The 23,724-nt window shown below is 38.5% G+C and overlaps 2 long non-coding RNA genes across 2 annotated transcripts in view; one reads left to right on the top strand and one right to left on the bottom strand.

Moving 5' to 3' along the window:
* LOC309659389 overlaps positions 1 to 23,724 on the bottom strand; it is a 538,108-nt gene that overhangs the window by 111,867 nt on the left and 402,517 nt on the right. The window lies entirely within an intron of this gene.
* Positions 4 to 23,638, top strand: LOC309659385. The gene is made up of 2 exons (XR_014262767.1): positions 4 to 7,597; positions 23,081 to 23,638. It is a non-coding gene; the product is annotated as an uncharacterized lncRNA (long non-coding RNA).

Consider the following 23,724-nt stretch of genomic DNA (forward strand, 5'->3'; position numbering starts at 1 on the left):
GGAGGGGATATAGAATGAGAGAGATAAAGGGGGGGGGGGACTTCACCAGCAGAATTACAACCAGAGATCCAGAAGGAAAAAACTGGAAGAACTGTTTTAAGGAGGTGGTTAGAGAATAACTCCAAACTTATTGATCGAGGCCTTAAAACACCTGGTACATATACTTTTGCAACTTAGTATAGTAATTTAAATTTAACCTAATCCAAAGTAATGAAATAATCATAAATTTGCGACTGAAAATGATATTCTTGGGAAAAGTTGTCTTCCTATTCAAAGTTTGGAATAAGACATTTATATGAAGGGTAAACTTCAATGATGTTTCAAGCATTCAAGTTTGAGATCATCATTTTATCTTTCTTTGTAGTTACTAGTTAAGCATATAAGTCTAAACAGAAAGAGATATGTAAGTTTGTGAGTGAATGTATGTGCATAAAGTTAAAAGCTAATCTCTACGGGTGATTACAAACAATCCCAGAGCTACCAACCAAATTGACAACTGGATTGATTCACATAATTTTCTTTTAGGTAATCTGTAAAATAATTCAAAGTTTTACCTTGTAGACTTTAATATTTTCTTCCTGGATTTTGATTATATTCATAAAATCATAGATCTTAGAGCTGATGACAAAACAAACAACAACAACCCCACACCTGACCCATCCTTCCATCTTCAGCCAGTAGTTACAAGCTTGGTTTATAGATGAGTCATTTGAGGCCCAGAGCAGCTTGTTCATAGTCTTCTAGTTTGTAAGTGATAGAACCAATATTCATTTCTCCTGCCTCTCAATGCTGTGAAGCTTCCCTTCAGCAGTGCACTAAGAAATAGAAACCAAGAAAAAACAAAGAAACCACTATGATTCTCAGTGCTTCTTCTGTAGATCTGAGAGTCTTTATAAAATGAAACCAATCTGAGATAAATTTAAACACCTTCATCACTTGTTTCTAATACTTCATTCATTCCACAAATATACCTGGTCCACACTAGGAAATAAAGGAGTGGGGGCAAGGCAGTAAGGTCTCTGCTCTTTTTCATTTTGCGTGCTTGGTAGTGATGATAGTTGTGGGGTGAGAGTAAGGAAAGTAGAGAAAGGAGAGCCAAACAATAGATAAATGTTAACAATTAACAGGCATGGAACGCTAGCCACAAGCCAGGTTCTGTGGTTAACACTTTGAATGTATTAACTCATTTAGTCTTCACAACAATTCCTATGAAGTATGTGCTCTTCTTATTCTGAAAACAGAGGCACTGAAAGATGAAGTGCTTGCCCCAAGTCACCTAGGTAGTGGGAAGTATAGCTGGGATTTGAGCCCATGGAGTCTGGCCCTTGTGCTCATGTGCTTTACTGCTCAACCCTGCTGCCAAGTGGTTAGGACTGGGAAGAAAATAGAACAGGGTAGTGTGATACCTTGTGGCTGGTTGCTGCTTTAAACTGGGTGATGAAGGGGACTTCTTTAAGGAGATGCCATTTGAGCTGACAGATGAATGACTAAGGAGACAGCCATGCAGGAATCTAGAGGGTGGGGAACAAGTGTAGAGGCCCTGAGGTGTTACGAGGTCAGGGAACAGAGAGAGTGCTGGAGAGGTAGGGGTCATGTGCAAGGGGCGGTAGAGCAGGCACAGTCAGAGAGGTAGCACGGATGCAAAAGGGTGGATCATCTAGGACTGTGTGGGTCATGATAAGGAGGTGGCATGGGAAGCCATTGAAGACTTTGCAGCAGAGGAGCAAGAGAATTTGATCTGTATTTGAAAAGAAGCACTCCAGCTGCAGTGTAGAGAACAGGAGGCTTTTTCAGTCATCTAAATCAGAGATGATGGTGGCCTGGAGGGGCAGTGTTAACGGTGGGACAGAGAGAAGGGGCAGATTTAGAATACATTTTAGAGAAAGGGGAGACAGGACATACTCACAGATTGTGAAGGGTGATAAAAGGAGAAGAGTCAATAAAATGCTCTGCTTCTAAGGAAATAATGTGTGATTTGATGTTTAGGCAATTGACGTTTCTATTTATATAGAATATCTTAAATTAGTTTTTATTAAGATCTCCTAATTATATGACATAGTAATATCATTGCTTAACAGAATTTTTACTTTTATTACTTGAAATAATTTACCCAAAATGCCATATACTACGCCATGTGAAGTGGGCTTCTTCATCTAAGGACAAGCAGAACTTTAGTTCAGCAAACACTTACTGAGTCCTGCTGTCTACAAAGCACTGTGGTAGGTGCTGTCATGATAAAAATGGTCCCTTTCCCACAAAACAATGTCCACTCTAGTCAGAGAGAAAGTCAGATAAACTTTTTATTATTTGAAATATACAAATTCCAGAGCTATAGAGAGGAGGAAATCATGAGTAGATCTGTTCTAGAAGAGTGAGGAGTAAGAAGACCTACAAGAAAGGTGATGACGGAGCAGATTGGGCAGGTTGGACAGGAGTGTGCAGGTGGATATTAGGTAAGATCATCCCAAGCAGAGAGGAGAGCACACACAAAAGTCCTGAAATGTGGTATGAGCTGCAAGCAGTTCAGGTACTTCTTGGGCATCAAATGCAGGAAGGTGGAGAGATTAACCTGAAGAGTTAGGCAGAGGTCATGCGATGCAGGGCCTGGTGGGTTGTGCCAAGGAGTCTGAACATTATCCCCTAGGCAGTGGGGAGGCACTGGATGATTTACGTTAGATCTAGTGACAATGGAGAGGGTATGCGGCCTGGAGGAGAGCAGGGGAAGCTGCTGGCAGTGTGTCACTTCCAAGGTGTCCGAGAAAGAGGATGCTATTGTAGTTCAGACTTGTATGAAGTGTTGGTAATGGGGTTGAAGAGTCCGAAGAGATCTAAGAGGTAGAATCAAAAGGACTTGGAGAGGGAGGGAAAAGGTGATTTCCCAGATTTCTTGTTGAAGCAACTGGATAAAGAATGGTGGAAGAGTAAAAGATTTGAGGGAAAATGACAAATTCACTGGGGAGTATTTGGGTTTAAGGTTTCTATGTAACATCCAAGAAGAGATATTGAGTAGACTCCTAGACATACAAGTCAGGAGCTCATGGGAGAGGTCCAAGCTAGAGATGTAAGTGTGGGAGTCTTCATCCTATAACTGAAGCCCTGACAGTGGAAGAGAGAGAAGCTAAGAGCTTGGGAAGTGCGAGGAAGAAAGCCAGGCCTGAGGGCCTTGACATTTACTGATTAGGAGAAGGAAGAGGACAAGTTGACAACAGAGGCCAAGAAGAAGTGGTCAGAAAGGGGACTGTCTGATCTAGACAACTGAGTAACGATGGATAGTGAAAGTGAGAGAAAATCATTCAGAAGTTAAATTTATGGAGTTTCCTAACTGGATTCTTGAAAGGGGAGAGAGAGGATGGAGTCAATAATGACTTCAAAGTTTCTGGTTTGAGTAATGTCATCAACTGACATAAGAAATATTGAATGCAAAGCAGGTTTGAGGGTAAGATGATGAGTTCAGTGCTGTGACCTTTGATTAAGGTCAAAGCTACTACATGATATGTTGAAGAAAATTAGTTTGTGAATTACTGTATTTATAATGTATGTGCCTAATTTTCATAATCCCTCTACTGATTATGGTTTGAAGCTCATTCTTGATCTTGCCAATTGTGACATTATACTCACTTAAGACAGAAAACCTCGGCTTGTGTTCAAAGAACAAAAGGAAGTTTTTCTTTTTTCTTGCAACCATCCTATTACGGTATCATCCAAAGATCTATGACTTCATACACACACAAGAATCCAGCATGGACCAGCCTATGGCAACTTCACAAAAACAGCCGTGACGCTCCTTGATCGGGAGCATCATATTGCCTCCTCTTCCCATCATAAACACACAACTCAGCAACCACAGCGACGTCCAATCTCCCAGTTTCCTGGATCTTGCCCTCAGTAATGTGTTAGCTTCCTATTGCTGTTGTAATAAAGTAGCACAAACTGAGTGGCTTAAAACAACAGAAAGTTATAGTCACACAGTTATGGAGTCTAAAAGTCTAAAATCAAGGTGTCTGACATCCATGCTTTCTCTGAAGGCTCTAGGAGACAATACTTCCTTGCCTCGCTCATGCTACCTTCTGTGGTTGCTGGCAATCCTCAGCATTCCTTGGACTGTAGATGCATCCAATCTCTGCCTCTTGTCTTCACATGACTGTCCCCCTGTGTACAGGTCTTTGTGTCTCATCTTCTTATAAGGACATCGGTCATATTGGATTAAGGGTCCTTTCTATCTCAGTGTGACCTCATCTTAACTAATTACATCTGCAACAACCTTATTTCTAAATGAGGTCATATGCTGAGGTACTGGGAAGGAAGAGAATTTGGGAAGGGTGTGTGGCACTATTCAATCCAGTACAGTACCCAAGAGTCAGATGAGTAATGGAAGCACATTAGCTGGGCATCCTGCCCCTTCCCCCACAGTGGCTGTGCACGTGGTTCCCAGGCCTCCTGAGATAGTTTGGGCAGTTCCTATACAGGTGATGTTCCCCTTGCTCATCTTCTGAAGCTCAGTCTTTTGTCTTTGGACTGACACCTAATCTAATAACTAATTCAGACTGATGGGAATAGGGGTGGGGTGAGGGTAGGGGATGTATAGGAACTTTCCTTATGATTGACTGACGGCCTCTTGGAAGTAATACTTCCTTTGGTTTCTAACTCAAAACTGTCTTGTTCAGATTTCAGGCTGATAGAAGAAGAGTATATGTGGGGAGGATCATGGCCAGTGGTGATGGCTGTTTGCAGAAACATGGCCGTGGCACTGCTCAAAGAATCTACAGCGTGCATGCGCATTCACATGCACATACACACACACACACATCTTCTAAAATAAGATCGAAATTTACAAATCAGAAGGTAAATAAGGTCAGTAGAAAACATGTGAGACCATTTTTTAAAACCAGCATCTGGTCAGCATTAGCTCAGGTACTGCCAAAGGAGAAAGGAACTCAGCAATAAGATACAAGTTGGGATCTCTGACCAAAGGTATTTCTCGTTTAAAGTCAGGCACATTCCATTTTCTAAAAACTTCTGTGCTCTCCAAGGAACTGATTGTTATTAAGGTGTCCTTGGTGGATCTATCCACCGGAAAAGGTGTGACCCAGGTAGATGACTGGGCATGGTTGGTGGTCCTGGGGTGCGTCTGATGGAAAGTGGTGAGTTGGAAATCAGGGCTCCAGTCAATCACCTGTGAATTTGAATATAATCTTCAAATAAATTCCAAAGTTCTTCCCAAGCCTACCAATCTTGGCTGGTCCGCTTCTGCCTACTCTGTAGCTCACCTAGTGCCCTCCTCACCTGTCCTCTATGCTGCAGCCACACTGGCTTCTTTTCAGTAAGTCAGTTCTACGAAGGCTCTTCTGCCTCTGGGTCTTTATTTGTGTCATTCTGTGCCATTTCCTCTACCTGGCACTCTCTGCCCTCTACTTTTCATCCTAGTTGGCCCATTCTTATTATTTAGGTATCTGTTTAAATGTCACTTCCTCGGAGTGACAATATCTTACAATGTTAAGCATGTAATACATTTGGACCTTGAAGCTTGTCATAGAAGCACCTTCTGTAACTGCTACCTGATCAGTTAGCAGTTAAGACTCTTACCTTTCTCACAAAGCCAACTTAAATGACCTACCTCTGGGTAAAGGGGATGAGTTAGACAGAAAGTTATGTTATTGGATATTTGTATCCTGAAGAAACCTGTTTTAAAGTAATTTTCAATATTTCTGAAATACTAACATGATTTTCTTATTTCAGAATCTTGTTTCGGAAAGATTATTGAATATTTGCCTGCTTAAAAGCTAGCCTTTTAGTAGGGTTCTGGTTAAGTATCTTTTCTCCATTTTCCATTTTTTTTTCAGATTTTCAGATTGATGCAAACGACTGTGGGTAACACATTTAAGGCTTATATTCCTTTAAACCCTGAGAAAATGATTTCATAGTTCTTGATATAAAGTAGCTCCTTCCATTTTATGTGTGCATTCAAGAACCAGATATCTTTTCATGGTCTATGCATGAAACTATGTAGAAAGGAATTGATAATATTTAAACGTATATAATATCACAATATGTTACAATTCCCTTATTATCTTTGGACATAGATGTAATTTATTTACAAAATCTGTAGACATTTACCGATGACCTACTAAGTATTGAACACTGTTTCATTCTTGGGAATGGGACAATATCCCTGCAGGGAAGGAATTCTCAGTCTAGTAGGAAAGAAAATAAATAAACAGGAAAATAAACAGAAGAAAACTTGCTAAGTGCTATAGGAGAGGTGTAGAAAGAATATCTGAGTAGAAGTACACAGACAAGGGCAGAAAGGCATATGCAAGCATATTGTGTAATCAAAGGTTTGGGTGCAAGAGCATGACACTTTCAAGGAGCAACTTCTGTTGATTTTATGAATCATATAAACAAGTCTGTTTTTAACTGAACTACTGGTGGGACCTGAGTTAGTGATTTACAATCATAATTCATTTCAGTGATTTAATTGCATTTATGTAAATCAATGATAGCATAATCAGTGTATACTTCTCAGGAATAAATGATTTATATTGATAAAAATATGCTTTGTAATAATTAGCTATTAAAAATGTCTACTGGCGAAGTAGTCAAGATGACATTTTAATTTTAGCAACTAGATATGTTAAAAGTAAATCGAGTGAGCTATGTACACAGTTAGGTTTCTCTACTGCCTCATGGTTTTTAAATACTCATCTTGGAAAAATAAACCATTGGTTAGATCTATTGGGCATTTACTTTTGTTAGTTCTGTAGCATATTCCCAGAAAGTTATTCTTTTTAAAAATTTGAATGCAAAATTAAAGTTATTACCTACTCTGGTGCCTGCTCTAAGCCCTATATCCAGGTCTCTTCTCAGTTCTAGGCACACAGTTGAAGTTCAATAAATGTTATAGCTGGTAAAGTCTAATATTTAGATCTGAAAGGCTGACTGTGAAAAAGAGATCATTAATAGGTAAGAACTTACATATGCCATCTTATCAATTGTTTCCTGGATGTTTTGCAATTGCCTTGTTCCTTTCTTCCGCTCTTGCTGCCTTCCTTTGTGAATTAATGATTTTCTGTATTGGTATGCTTTTATTATCTTCTCCTTATCTTTTGTGAATCCACTTTAGGTTTTTGCTGCATGGTTTCCATGAGGCTTACATAAAATATAAACATAACAGTCTATTTTATGCAGGTAACAACTTAACTTTGATTGCATACAAAAACTCTACCCTTTACTCCTCCCCTTTTATGTTTTTGATGTTACAATTTACCTTTTTTTAATATTGTGTACTTATTAACAAATTATTGTAGCTATAGTTGTTTTTAATACTCTTCTCTTTTAACCTCTATACTAGAGTTAAGTGTTTAACACTCCACCATATTACAGTATTAGAGTTTTCTGAATTTGACTACATACTTACCTTTAGCAGTATGTTGTATATCTTTATATGTTTTCATGTTACTAATTATCATCCTTTCATTTCAGCATGAAGACCTCCTTTCAGCATTTCTTGTAAGGAAGGTCTAGTAGTGATGAATTCCCTCAGCTTTTGTTTGTCTAGGAAAATATTCATCTCTCCATTTCTGAAGGACAGCTTTGCCAGGTAAAGTACTCTTGGTTGGCAGTTTTCTTTCTGCACTTTTAATATATCATTTTACTCTCTTCTGGCTGGTAAGATTCCTGCTGAAAAGTCTACTAATAGCTTTTTGAGGGTTTCCCTTTTTCCTCTCTGCTTTTAAGATTTTCTTTGTCTTTGATTTTTGACAGTTTTATTCTAATGTGTCTTGGAAGGGTTTCTTTGATTTTGTTTAGTCACCTATGAGCTTCATGAACTTGGATATCCAAATCTCTCCCCAAATTTGAGAACTTCTCAGCATTATTTCTCTAATTAAGTTTTCTACCCCCTTCTCCCTCTCTTCTCCTTCTGTAACAGCAATGATCACAAACTGATCCTTTTGATGGTATCCCATAACTCGCATAGGCTTTCTTTCCTCTTTTCCATTCTTTTTTCTCTGTTCTTTTCTGACTGGAAAATTTCAAAGTTCCTGTCTTCAATATCACTGATTCTTTCTTCTGTTTGATCAAGTCTGCTCTTATGTTCTCTATTGCATTTTTAATTTCATTCATTGTATTCTTCAGCTCCAGAATTTGTTTGGTTCTTTCTATCTTTTTGTTAAATTCATTTTGTTCATGTATTGTTTTCCTGATTTTGCTGAATTGTCTTTCTGTGTTTTCTTGTAGCTCACTGAGTTTCCTTAAAATAGTTATTTTGCATTCTTTGTCCAGTAAGTCAGAGATCTCCATGTCTTTCTGTTCAGTTACCAGAAGATTATTGTGATTTTTTTGGTGGTATCATGTGTCCTTGATTTTTCATGTTCCTTGGAGTTTTTGTGTTGCTGTCTTCTCATTTCCTCTAGTCTTTACTAAATGCTCAGTTCAATGTGTATCAAATTTTTTTTTTCTCCAATGGAGTGTGGGAACTTCTCTGCAAACATGGACTTCCACAAAGGCTCTTTGGTTTGTGAGTGATTGTCCAAGTCAGTGTTCTCTAGGGACTCCCAGATCTTGACTGAGAAAAGCTGGAAATGGTTTATGGGTCACTGCAAGGTCCACAGTTGGAGTCAAGGTTTGTCTGCCTATTACCTGACACAGAGGTTGGCAAGACTCCTCCTGGGTCCCTTGACATATGATGCGGGGACCCATAGCCCCCTCAAAGGCACTTCTGTCCGTGGATGGATGCTGACTTTTTTGTTGCTGGGGTGGGAGGGAAGACAGAAATGAGGGATATCTATGCCACCATCATACTAATATCAGTGCCCCCACCCTTACAAACAAACAAACAAACAAATAAACAAACTCTTGAAACCAATAATTAAAAGGTAAGGGAAAAAATTGTTAAAATGTGCAGGATTTTATTTTTTGCTTGTGCATGTGTGTCATTAAAGGGGGAGTTTTACAATTAATTCAGCAAGTTGTAATTTCAAGACTCCTGAAAAGTGATTCAACTATGGCAGCATTGTATCATGTCAACTCTGTTTTAGGATTTTTTTTCCCTCAAGTTTGTAACTCAGGTATGATAATTTGCTACACATAGTAAAAAATATAGTAGACTTTTGATACATTTGTTTAAACATTTAAAATTTCTGTTATTTAAAAATTTTTATCAATATAAAACTCCATTGATAAAAATAAGTACATTTTAACAATGTTTATATTCATGTAGCAGAAAACACAGGTAGTAAAGAGATACATAGGAAAATGTTTAACCTTCCAAGAGTCAAGGAATGTAAAATAATTTCCAGGGTCCTGCTTTTCCTCCAAAAAATTATAAAGTTAGAATACATCATACAGATGTTGGGAAACGTAGGTAAATAGACAGTATCCAGTTTCCTTTTATAAATGATGCTATGAATCTTTATGTAGAAAACATTCTTTAGTAAAGATTAGTTATCTACATTTTTTTTGAAAACACCTTGGAAACTATGTAAATGGTTTCTTGTAGAAAAATATTTATTTTAAAGTAAATACATATAAGTTTCTTCTACATAGTAAAATAAATATCTAAATGTAAATAGAACACCTTCTCCTTAAAATAATTTAAAAAACAGGATACCACCACCACAAACAACTGCTTAGTTATAAGTGAATGAATATATATTATGGTAACAATTATGTTTAAAACAACACAAATACAATAAATGGAGGGAAATACACCCAAACCTCAAATGCATTTGTGTTTGTATAATAGAACTTTGAATAATTTTATTTTCTTTTTATTACTTTGAAATTTTCAATTTTCTTCATTCATTACTCTATAATGTTTTTAAAATAACTTAGAAACAAAAAGTCACAAAGATGCCAAAGAAAATTGGTACTGGAACCATCTTATACCAGATAAACCTGGACTTTCATTGAAAGTTACATTATTTACATCTGTTTATCCAATTTTAAAATTCTATTTATAAAACAATCCTTTATAATTTATTTGCCTCAAACAGCCTATCCTAATAGAAAGAAAGCTGGCTGGGAGTTATTGACTTGGCTCTATCACGGGCTATCTATATGACCTAGGGAAAATTACTCATCATTCTTGACTCTTAGTTTCTTCATCTGTAAAATAATAATTTGGACCTAGTATCTCTAAGATTTCTTCTAGCTCCAAGAGCTACCAGTCATATGAGAATGCAAATACAGGCTAATCATATTCCAAAAGGCACTTTAAGGCTCTAAAAATGTACTTTTATAAGAAAAATACAAAAACTATCACACAAAAAAGTAACTTATGTGGGAAAAAATAAGGAATCATTAAAATACAGTATTAGTTCAATAGGTGATCATAATCCACAGAAATGTATATTTGGCAAGAAACTCTATCATTGGGAAAAAACATGGAGCATAATTAAGCTCTTCTAGACTCACTGGCCTAAAGTTATTTTTCCTTTCCTTAGGTAAAATGAATCATTCAGCTTTTGCAATACTTATGACTAACTAATTCATTACTAATTACTTTATAAATAGAGCTTTAATGAATTGAATTACAAGATCAATTCTATAATCAGTGGTAGAGATCTCAGCATCCAACAAAGGAAATTGTGTTCTTTCTAGTCCTAGTAAGGAAGTAAGAAGAAACTTACTTCTCAGGCTAGTCTGAAAAACATATATATAATGAGTTTTTTATTGTATATAATGGTCTATTTCTATTAAATGAAGGTCTCATTAATTTTATAAATTCTTTGATCATCTACTTAATAACTGCATCTCCCTAGTTTTTAAAAATTATCTCTTATGCTAACTCTTTTACTTTTGTTGTTTTAAAACGTTATCCTTTCCACTCTTTCTAAGTCCATGTGGACGTTCTAAGTCCACCCAGCCTAGGCCTGCCCCAGGGCTGACAAGTCAGGGGGTAGCAAATTTTTAATTAGACACATTTATCATTAATAGGGGTAGGAAGGAACCCAAACTCAGCCTCCCTTGGGGCAGAGACCAAATGGGCCTCTCCTTCCTGCAGAGATGCTGGGCCCCTGAACTTGTCTAGGAACCTGGGCGGCTGGGCCTCAGGGAGGGGAGGAAGGTGGGCATCACAAGCATCTACTTCCATGACCACCCCTTCCACTGACACTGCAGAGGCGGACTATGGGAAACTGAAGGAGAATCTGCACAAATTGGGCACCTTCCCCTTCTGAAGTAAGTGGGGCCTGTCCCCTGTGGGAATCCAGGGAGATGTGAATGACCCGGGTCTCTTCAGCCAGAGACCAGAGAAAGGCACACAAGCTCTGTCTAGCTGTTCAGGGATAGTCGGGTACCCTGGGGTCACTTTATTATGAGAGGAACAGAGGCATTGGGCACTGGTCTAGAGTCAGAAGACAGGCAGGAAGCTCCCTGCTGACTTGTGACCTTGACTGAATATAGTCTGCTTCAGTTTCCCCAGTTGCAAAGGTGTAATCTGCTAAAGACCCTTCTCAGCCCAGCATTACTGTGGAGATCAACTGGATAACAGGTATGAGATTCCGTGTCAACCACATATCCTGTGCAGATGTGAGTGTACCCAGCCCATGGCCTCATCTCTCTCAAAGCCTTATTTGCATACTCTCTTCTGGCCGAAGCCTCCCTTGGCAGAATTAATTCCTCTTCTGAATTCTCTGAATCATTTCCCACTTTACATATGGCCCTCCCCTCTTTGAAGTTAGGGACCAGATCATATCTGTGACATTCAACATACAACATAGCCACAGGTACAATAAAGGTAAAAGAAGTAGCAAATTCTGCCCTTCCTGCCCTGCCCACCCTCATCCATCACCCATGACAACTCCCTGAGGCATACTTTCAATAGCCTCATCTTGCAACGGGAAGCTGGGGCTGAGAATGACATGGTCATTTGCCCAAGGCTACTCAGATAGATGGCTGGGATTTGAACCTGGGTCTGACTGCACAGCCATGCTTGTTTCACTCCACTGCACTGACTGCTGAGTCACTAAAGCAGACTATTTCAACAAATAGAGTCTGGTTGGCACCAGCTTTGGGGATGGAGAGGCTCTGGCTGAGATGGTTGCAGTGGAGCAGTTAAGAACATGGACTCTCGCACGTGGTTAGGACTCCCCGCTTTCACTGCCGAAGGCGCGGGTTCAATCCCTGGTAGGGGGACTAAGATCCCACAAGCTGCGTGACACGGCCAAAAAAAAAAAAAAAGAAGAAGAACGTGGACTCTCAATTCAAATCCCAGCTATGCCAATGACTTAGCTGTGAGATAATCTCTCTAAACCTCAGTCCCCTCATTTGACACATGGGAGTATAATAACGCCCACATCATAGGATGGTTGGGAGAACAATCTGAGAGTATGCAAGTGAAAGTATGCTGTAAATTGTAAAGAGTGATATACATTAGAAGGTATTCATCCAATGATAACAATTATTACAACTAAAAAATTAATGAACAGAAACCTCAAAAAAATTGAGTTGGGAACCCAGAAGGGGGAGCTCTCACACCCTGAATGATAGCAGAGCCCAACAGGAAGAAGAAAGACTGGTTTCCGGGCAAGGACTCAACCGATGAAAAGCCGTGGACTCTTTGTTTACTGTAGCCCTCCCAACTTTCTTTACCCCTTTGTAAAAGAGTTCTCCTTCCCTTGCCATGCAAGGACTTGCCCGTGGCTCATCATGGTTGTAGAACCCAAACTGCAATTCTCTGCTGATCCTGAATAAACTCACTTCTTTTCTGCTGGAGAAGTAACTGGCAGTCTATTTGTTTTAGGTCAACAAGAATGACAGTATGATTGGCACAGTGGGCAAAGCTGTTTTGTGACAGTGACCACTGGCCTGACTGAAACCCCATTCATGTCTCAGTGCTGAGGTGATATAACCCTTCCCTAGGGAACAGTGAATGCCCTGTAGACACCCATATTGAGTACTGACACAAACTCTAAATAAGTTTCTGCTGGGGCTCAGCTCTAAAATCCGTGTTTCTCTTGCCTGATCCTGGCCCTTTTTTGCAGCCCAACACTCAGGGGCAGAGCAGGGAACCATCACATATCACTTTGCCAAGGTCTTCTGCAGCAAGTTAAAGCCCCTCAGAAGAGGATGTGGGAACCTACCCTTGATGAATCAGTGAGCATTTAGAGAGTCTTCTGGAAAGCATTGCCTGAAACCATGTAGCTATTTATTTTAGCATTGTTAATTTGTACTGATTATTTGAACAAAGAGTATTCTTTTAAAATAAAAGTCATAACCAGAAACTGGAGGGAGGGGTTGTTGCAGAGGGCCATTTGGCCCTGAACTCACACCAACAAACAACCTCAAAGATGAACCTTGAATTATTTCCAAATGAGGTCAAATGGATGAATACAGAGCTACTCCAGCAGGACTGGGGGGATGACGTTCCCCATAAAACTTTAAGCTTGTGTCTTATCCCCTTAGTATGTAGAGTGGACCATGGTTTCTTGTGATAAGATATAATATTTTTGTGTATATTAAATCCATTACTTTGTTAATAAAATGTTTTGTTTTAAAAAAAGTTCTTTCCTACAACTGCATGTCTCCTGGTATTAGATTAATGTCTAATTACTCAAAATAAGATTATGTTTTTGAACACTTCTAGAGATTTGACAACTTGCTTTCAGGATTAATCAAACTAACAGGAAAACACTTCTCTCTCTTAAGACTAACCAAAATCCCTGCTGATTAAGCTTAATCTCATAAGTACAAATGTTCAATCTTGTATGGTCTCAGATACTAAACAAATACATATCGCTCACTTGCTAAATGCAACCCTTCAAAGACTTGAGGAAGGTACCCTGGAATGCTGCAAAACTATCCTTGGCCCAAAGTGTGCATATATGCCATCCTTAGATAGGTAGAGTGCCCTGCCCCAGTTGGACCCTTGGACTCCAATATACAACTCAGGGCAAGCCCTACCCCTTGGCAAGAGAAGGGGACAGTAAATACATCATGAAGGACTTTGATTGTCAAGGTGTAGCTTAAGCTTTGTACTGACCTGAAGGCTAAGGAAGTTGTTTGAGATAGTCTAATGGAAGGTAAATAACATAATCAGATCAACATTTTTAAAAAGATAATTCTGATAACATATGCTTGCTGTAGTGGGTAGGGCAAGATGAAAGTCAGGATGTTAGCCTGGAAGCATCACTTCCAAGGTCTGTGTGAAAAGAGCTGAGACCCTGAATAAGATAGCAGCAGAAGGGGTGGAAATAACTGGATGGATTTTAGAGGGGCATAGTACACAGGATTGCTGGGCTATTACAGCTTGGAAAAAGGGAGGAGTGGAAGATGATTCCAAAGTTTCTAAAGTCATGGACAATTGGGTAGGTGGCACCATTCACTTAGAAAATACAGCAGAAGAAGGTCTGTGTAAGATAATATTGAGTTTAGTTTGGGGCTTACTGAAGATTGAGTAATTGTGAGACTTCCAAAGGGAGATTCTGGGAGGCAGTTCAATGTATAGGTGTGGATCTCAGGAGAGAGATCTTAGTGAAATGTAGATTTGAATACTTAAAACATTAACAGTATGAAAAAACTTAGTAAATTCACTCAATATTTTCTTAAAATTTAATGACAATTGTCACTTATACAGGTTATTGATAAGTATTTAGAGAAATCACAGATACAGAAAAAAGACAAGAGAAAAAGGAGGGAGAATAGGAAGGAAAGTAGGGGATAAAGAGGGAGTGTTGGAGGGAAAGAGAACAAAAAGAAAAAATTTTAACTCCTCAGAAATATTCATTTTATTCCATGTTAAAAGGTGAATCATCTGACTTCACACATCTTATAGTAAATATATTTGGGGGCATGTGAATGGGACATTATTCCAAAAAAAAACTTGCATGAGGATCAGAGTGGGCATTTTGTAAATCTGTGGCCTCTCAGAATCTTTTGAACACTCTAAATGTTGGTAATTTCCCACATTGTAAATCCCAGGTCTGCAAGCTAGAAGCTATAAATGTCACCTCTCCAGTCTCTTTCACATCTCAGACGCCCTAGGTTCTGCCATTAGCAGCACTCATGGAATGCCTTTGCCTCAAAAGAGCATCATGAAGAGTCTGGCTGAGAGGCACAGAGCTCTCAGCGGTGTCAGAAGTGAAGGTTGGTGGTACTGTCTGTCCTCATTGTTCCCAGAGGCACAGTGGACAGTCTCATGGCTTTGGGTACTGCTCCAAGAAGCTTTAGCCTCTGAGAATGATTGGTCCTTTTCTGTTAAAACTAGCTAGACTGAGTTGGTTCTGTTGTTTATAACAGAAAGCCCAGATACAATCGTTTACAGAATAAATTCACAATTATGATGATTTTTAATATTTTATAAACCCAGCTCATTAATATATGAGAATTCCTGAAGGTAGAGGCTAGCCAGTGGTGGCACATCCGTAGGATACAGAGGAATTACAGCTTAGTTGCATTTGTTCCTTCTCCTCCTCTCCTCTCCTCCTCTGTATACATCCATCTATAGGTCTATACCACCGCATCTCCAGAATTAATGGATGCACAAAATAAAAACATATGCTGAACCTGATATCTATATTTTTGCCCATGTTTTCCAAGACACAAATAAACACAATGCTGAGGCATCTCTGAGGATTTACAAAATTTGAGAACAGAGTTGTGAAAGGCAGCGAGGGGTATGAGAAAGAGCATTGGCATCTAGTCCTAGTTCAATAATGCACCAATCATGTGATCTTGGGCCTCTTTGACCTAGTTTCCTCCTCTGTCAATGGTAGGGTTGTGTTAATAACAACAGCTATTATTTATTGAGCACATACTTTGCTAGTCACTGCTGAAGGAGTGATAAGTAATATTACTATCTCAGGCTAAGAGAGGAGCTATTCCAGGTTAAGTAACTTGCCCAAAGTCACACAGTTAGGCAACGGCAGAGCTGGACTATGGACTTTGACGCATTGTTACCAAAGCTTTACTCTTTAACCTTCATTAGGTGATCTCTTGTGTTTCTTTCAGCTATACCCCTCTAAATAAATGTATTCTTTTGCAAATCTAGATAAGAACTGCAAGGAAGATGTAAGCTGACTTTCACAAGCAACTCTATGCATTTTGATTTTTAAGCAGCCTAAGGTATTGTTACGTTTCTTGGTAGGCTTAACATCCTGTTAACTCCTGTTGAAACTGACTCAGAAAGAGAAAGAGCCATGAGACTTGGCTGCCGAGGGAACAATCCATGATTAATGATGAATGTGTGTTTGGAATGGCACAGTGATAAGGCAGAGACCCTGGGGTGGGGTCTGTACCAACAGTGAGGGACCAGCAAGCACAGTGGTGGCAGTAGCAGCAGCTACGGAATAGAACTAAAATCCTTGATGGTTATAGAACAGCCAGAATAGGACTGGCAACTGCAGAGCGGTCCCAGCATCGTCATCATCATCATGAGGAACACCTATGGAGTATTTCTTTCTCTGTACCAGGCAGTGTTCTAAGTATTTTATATACATTATTTTATTTAATCTCTTTTTCGGCTAATATATTTCTACTTTTATCTTTTTACTATAGATAAATGTATATATTTATAAAAATAGTTTCATACAATATTAAGTTTTTGTCAACTGTTTTTGTAATTTCATATATTGTGAATATCTTCCCTTGTCTTTTAAAAAAATTATTATTATTTATTTATTTATTTTTGGCTGCACTGGGTCTTCGTTGCTGCGTGTGAGCTTTCTCTAGTTGCAGTGAGCAGGGGCTACTCATTGTTGAGGTGCGCGGGCTTCTCATTGCGGTGGCTTCTCTTGTTGCAAAGCACGGGCTCTAGGCGTGTGGGCTTCAGTAGTTGTGGCACGCAGGCTCAGTAGTTGTGGCTCGCGGGCTCCAGAGTGCAGGCTCAGTAGTTGTGGCGCACGGGCTTAGTTGCTCTGTGGCATGTGGGATCTTCCCAGACCAGGGATCGTTCGAACCCGTGTCCCCTGCATTGGCAGGCGGATTCTTAACCACTGCGCCACCAGTCTTCCCTTGTCTTTGAAAACAGAGTTTCTCAAACTGTCTGTGAAGGACCAGGGATTTTTCCAATCCTTTCAGACCAGTATTTTGTTAAGTTACTCTGATCATGCAGTTGAATGTCACAGCAATGTTAAATTGGTATTAAAGTTTCTAAATCCTTACTCACAATTTCTGTATTTATCTCACTGTGAATTGATAACTGTTTATAGACTGGTTCTGATCTACAGATCATACTTTAGGTAACATTGTTTTAGAAAACCTAAAATTACTGCATAGTATGAAGAAAAACCAATTTGATAACCAATCCTTTTGGGGATATAACACTGTTCAATGGCAATCACTCCATTCTCTGGCTGGCTCTACTAATTTTACTGCTTTGAGAAACAAGGCAAGCTCTGCTGTAAATATACTACACTTCTGTTATAAAATCAACTCCCCATAGCATGTTACCAATTACAGAAACTTGCATTTCAACTTAGTCAGCAGCAAGTCTTCAGTTTTGTTACCCTGCCTCTGACATCTGCCTTCTTTTTTACTGCTGCCATCCTTGTTCAAGACCATAGAATCACAATTCCTGGGCTATTAAAAAGGTCATCTTGGACTCCCCTGGTGACGCAGTGCTTAGGAATCCTCCTGCCAATGCAGGGGACATGGGTTTGCGCCCTGGTCTGGGAAGATCCCACATGCCGTGGAGCAACTGAGCCCGTGAGCCACAACTACTGAGCCCGTGAGCCACAACTACTGAGCCCGCGTGCCACAACTACTGAAGCCCGCACGCCTAGAGCCCATGCTCCGCAACAAGAGAAGCCACCGCGATGAGAAGGCCATACACTGCAATGAAGAGTAGCCCCTGCTCGCCACAGCTAGAGAAAGCCTGCGTGCAGCAACGAAGACCCAACGCAGCCAAAAACAAATAAATATATTTAAAAAAAAGAAGAGTATCACATAAACAATTTTCTGGGAAAAAAAAAAAAAAGGCCATCTTACTTGTCTCCTTACCACCAGCATCTTTTCTTTTTCTTTTTCCTCATTTGAAAAATGAAATGAGCAGAGACTGACTTTAAGGTGTTCTCTAGCTTTAATATTCAATGGTTTATCCCCTGCTGTACTTATTGATTCTGGCTCTGCTTTGCCCAAAATACCTTATCCTAAATTTCACATTAGAGTCTTTGCTACAAAAATAATTATGAAAAGGAAGTACAGCCTGGAGATCAGCAGCTGAGATTTGAAAGATACAGCCAGACCCAACATACCGACAATCCAGAAACTGTAACCTTGGCTACCCTGCATTGATGTTTTCTGCTTTTTAATTTGGCACTATACCCCTCCAGGTAATTAATATTTCTGTAACCCTAGGAAGGCAACCACTAAGGGTAATGAGAAATAATAATGAGAATAGTATAGAAATAATGAAAAACAAATTGAAATCCATAGTATTAATACTTTTTAATTGCTTGAAGTATAAAAGTAGTAATAAGTTTTTTAATCAATATAATCTGTGTTTTTTAGTTTGATAAATGTGTATATATTATTTAAGAAGACCTGATATATCAGACATGATTTTTAATTAATAAATATGAAATTTTATTATACACTTCTGTTTCATTAAATAATCAATGTTTAAATTTGTTTTGATTTAGTATCTCATAATAACTCATGTTTAGTTAGTGCAGTAAGTTAGCATTAAACAAAGTACAAATAGGAGTGAGCGTTCCTTTCCGTGAAAAGCTCCATAACATTGAAGATCCCATCTGCACTCCCACCATTGCCCTCAAGGAAGAAGGCCATTTTGTGTTTCAGAAGATTGGAAAGAGGAGAGGGAGAAGATAGAGACCAGTTCCCTGAGGTGAAGATGGATTCTGGTCTGACTTTTGGGGCATTTTTCCTGAAACATGGTGGAGGCAGTCCTGAGAGTGATAAAGATCTCAGACCCACTCCCACGCGGCTCCCCAGGAAAAGTAAGAAACGGGGCAGCTGCTGAGTAGGGGCAGCTTGGGGATGCCTGGGGACTGAAGCGAAGTGTCATCATTTGGGGAACAGATGGTACTCTTCTTCAAGCATGGTATGACAAGAGTAGAGGTGGCTGCCTGTAAATAATTTATGCAGGCATCAATAATTAACATCTCAGCGGTGATCAAAATGGACTGAAGACCAGAATCCTTTCCCCCAAATTTTCTGGATTGTATACGATGACCCAGATTGTTTATGATACTAGAGAGGGGTGCAGCCCGTCTGCCTTATATGCATTCTCCTGTATAATCAGCTAAACAAGATGGGTTAAATATCCCACCAATCCTGTTGAGTAGAAAGCTTAGGCATGCATATCTAATTTAGAACAATAAAGAAAATGATGTTTTTTTGGATCCAGGATTGTGGAGCAGATTCACATCCTTTACAAATATAGTGCAGCCCAGTGTACTCTGACTCAGCCTGAGCTATTTAGGACCCATAGAAAAGGGAGACCACTGTGGGATCCCTGGTTCCTGGCAGAATGTGTCCACATTTGAGAGGAGATATAAAAAAGGACCACCAAGTGAAGCAGGTGAAGGTAAAGCCCAGTAATGTGGTATAAGCCAAAGATGGTGAACTAGAACACAGTCCTTCATTTCTATGGCCTAGGAAACAAAGCCTACGCTTAAACCCCCTTCTCCTGGTTCAAGAAAAGTAATTGTGCCACAATAATAAAACTTTTTTCTGTCTTGAGGAATTCTAAAGTACGCTCAAGAAATCAAGCCAGACCTTGCTTAAGACAGTACAAAGTTTGTTTTACTAAAAATTCTTTTCCCTATGATAATCTTGTGATAATCAAACACATATTTGGTTTTTCTTTAGGAACCTAAGATAGTAAGATACTAAATATATTCATTACAATTTTAACAAGATAATGCAATAGATGAATAGACTAGAAACTCAAGCTTTGTTTTGTTTTGAGATTTACACTATACTTGTAAAGTTTATGGGTAGATGATTTAATATCTAATTAGATATTATTAAAACTTCAGATAAATATATGAATTGTGGTTTCTACCTTAAAGTATTCCAAGAGTTTCCAGGAAATGGGTCTTTTAACTTATGTTCCTTATTTTCAAAGCATGGAAACATATTTGTACTTTCTGCTTGGGGGAGAGTTGGTAAAAGGCCTTGGATGTTCGTGGGAAAGTGCTTGGACATATGCTACTGGTAACAGGAAGTCAAAGGTTTGATAAGGAAAATGGCATAAATAGGACTGCTTTGTTTTCCCAAGTTTTAAATTATATAAGTAATCCATGTTTACAATTAAAAAAAAAATCAACATAGAAGTGCTGTCTAAAGGTATCTACTATCTGATAAGATATTGGCTTTTAATTTCACATTGGTGTTCTCAAGAGCAGTGATTTAATATATACCAATTCCTTGGTCAGTCATATTCATGTAAAAAAGAAAACAAAGAAAGGATTTTAATTAGGAAAATGAAACATAATTTGAAAATATTGATAAACAACTCTATGATACTATACATAATAGCTCCATTTAATCTTCAAAAAGAGAAGCATGCAAAATGTTAATAAAAAATTAAAGGAAATTATGCTTAATGAAGGAGAAAATAGCCTAATATTTTAATAGCCTCTATAAGTTCAACTGTGTGTGAAAGAGAAGGTAAAAATAATGAGACATAAAGCATTAGTTTGTTTTTTTTTTTCACATCTGCGACTCTATCAAGCATCACAACTTTCATGTTAGTAGGCATTAGGGAAACATTTTTCTATTTTATACATATTAACGTAAAATTACCTGTTATGGATGGTTAGCATGCTATATGGCCTTGTGAACTCCAGTTGTAAAAAAAGGAAAGCACTATGATGGAGTGGGGATTGTCTAGATAGAGCTCACTAAACTCTGAGCTCTATGGTGGCAAAGGCTGCACCAATTTGTTTCATAATTTTATCCCCAGTGCCTAGCACAGTGCCTGATGTATAATAAGTACCTAAAAAATATTTGTCAAATACATAATAATAATAATATCTAGCATTGATTGAGTGCTTTCTATGTGTCATTATTCTAAGCACTAACGTCAGTTTATACAATTCGCACAAAAACTCACAGACCACTTCATGGGGTACCCATTAGCTTATTTGCTATAGGGCAAAGGTTAAGAACTTCTGGAAGCACACAATTGCCTGAATTTTAGGTTTCCTCTGATTCACCTTTGTTGTCCAAAGTATGGGATTTCTTTTCCTGTGTGTGGCTCTGGTCTATAGCATCTTACATACTACGTGATCCCTAACGCTTGCTAGAATTTTAGTAGCTCAGTCATTGTGGGTTTAAAACTTCTCGAGTCCCAGTGCCTTTGAACTCATATCCCATAAGTTGTGAATCCTGCTAACAGTCACTCTTTTGTTCTATTTCTGCTCCAGAATTTAGTAAAGGTATCATATTCAGGGTCAATATATCACAATCATAGGAAAACAGAGAACTGGGAAGTCCATAAGGTCAATTTACATGAATAAAAAAGTATAAATTTGGGGAACAAACAAAGAAAAACTTGCAAGGGTCTCAAAAATGTGATTTTTTTTTGTAATGCATCTCTAAAAGATAAGATATCTTTAAAGACTATAACCACAATACCATTATCACACACACACAAAATACATAATTCCTTAATATCATCAAATATCCAGTCTGCATTCACATTTCTTTGATATCCTCTTATTTTAAATAAATTTTTACTGAATCTTTCCCCCAACATTTTATTGTGAAATTTTCATACAGCAAAGTTGAAATAATTTTACAGTGAACACCTATTTTCAGACCACCTAGATGATACCATTAATGTTTTTCTATTTCTGGTTTTATCATATATCTATCCCTCTGTGTATCCATTAGTTCATCTATTTTTTTTTTACACATTTCAAAGTAAATTACAGATATCAGTACAATTTCCCTTAAATATTTACTTCAATATGCACGTCATTAACTAGAGTAAAATATTTGTTTACTTTTTCTTGTCATAAAATTTCCAAACAATAAAATGCACAAATCTTAAGTATATACTGAGTTTTGACAAATGCATATATCTGTAACTCAAACTGCTGTCAAGATACAGAATATTGCCATTGCCATCATGCCCCTCCCCATTTACTCCCTATCTCCATTACCTGAGACAACCACTGTTCTGATTATTTTCCATAATAGATTAGATTTTACTGTTCTTGAACCTTATATAAATAGCCTTACTCTTTTGTGTGAGGCTTTTTTTCCACTCAGCATAATGTTTTTGAGAGTCAGTCATCCACATTGTTGTGGAAATCAGTGATTCATTCCTTTTTTTCCAGCTGAATAATATTCCCTTGTGTGAATATACCACAGTTTGTTTATATAGTCTCTGATGGATATCTGAGCTGTTTCCAGTTTTGGGGTATTATGAATAAAGCTGCTATGAAAGTTCTTATACAAGTCTTTTTGTGGTCAGATGTACTGATTTTTCTTGAGTAAGCATTAATGTCACAGGGTAGGTGCATACTTATTTTACAGGAAATGGTTCAGATATTTTTTCAAAGAGGTTGTAGCTTTTTACATCGACCAACAATGAAGGTTCTGATTTTCCCACATCCTCACCAACATTTGGTATTATCAGTCTTTTTATATTCTAATGAGTGTATAGTGTTATCTCATTTTGCTGTTAATTTGCTTATCTCTGATGACTAATGACATTGAGCACCTTTTTATGTGCTTCTTGGTCATTACCATTAGTTTGTATTCTTTTGTGAAGTGTCTGTTTAAACCTTCTGGATTTAGATCTATCATTTATTATTTGTTTTTTGGATTCTCAGTTTTTTATTCTCTCCTTTCCCTTTTTCTGCCTTCTGGTTTATTTAAATGTTTTTAGAATTTTACTTAATTTTTTCTCTGCCTCTTTGCATTTTTATTTATGCCTCTTTGAATTATTAATTTAGTGTTTTCTCTAGGGATTACAGTATACAGTCAACTTTTCATATTCTACCTCATATAACATGTGCTGTGGTCTCAATATTTGCATTCCCCCAAAATTCATATGGTGAAATCTCAATGCCCAATGTGATAATATTAGGATGTGGGGCCTCTAGGAGATGCTTATGTCATGAGGCTGAAGCCCTCATGAATGGGATTACTGTTGTTTTAAAAGAGACTGCACAGAGATCCCTCACCCCTTCCACCATGTGAGGACACAGTGAGAAGTCAGAAGTCTGCAACCTGGAAGAGGGTCTTCACCAGAACCTTACCACCTGTTACCCTGATTTTGGACTTTCAGCCTATAGAACTGTGAGCAATAAATTACTGCTTTTGGGGCCTCCCTGGTGGTGCAGTGATTAAGAATCCACCTGCCAATGCAGGGGACACAGGTTCGAGCCCTGGTCCAAGAAGATCCCACATGCCACGGAGCAACTAAGCCTGTGCGGCACAACTACTGCACCTGCGCTAGCTAGCCTGCGCTAGCTCTAGCCTGTGCTCTAGAGCCTGCAAGCCACAACTACTGAGCCCACGTGCTGCAACTACTGAAGCCCGCACACCTAGAGCCCATGCTCCGCAACAAGAGAAGCAAACGCAATGAGAAGCCCACGCACCGCAATGAAGAGTAGCCCCCTCTCGCCACAACTAGAGAAAGCCCGCATGCAGCAATGAAGACCCAACACAGTTAAAAAATAAATAAATAAATAAATAAATAAAAAGAAAAATAAATAAATTACTGCTGTTTATAAACCAACCAGTCTATGTTGTTTTTGTTAAAGCAGCCTAAACAGATTAAGACAACATGTGCAAACTCTGCAA

This window comes from Balaenoptera physalus (assembly GCF_965194825.1).
Source record: "Balaenoptera physalus genome assembly, chromosome: 4".
Taxonomy (NCBI): Eukaryota; Metazoa; Chordata; class Mammalia; order Artiodactyla; family Balaenopteridae; genus Balaenoptera; species Balaenoptera physalus.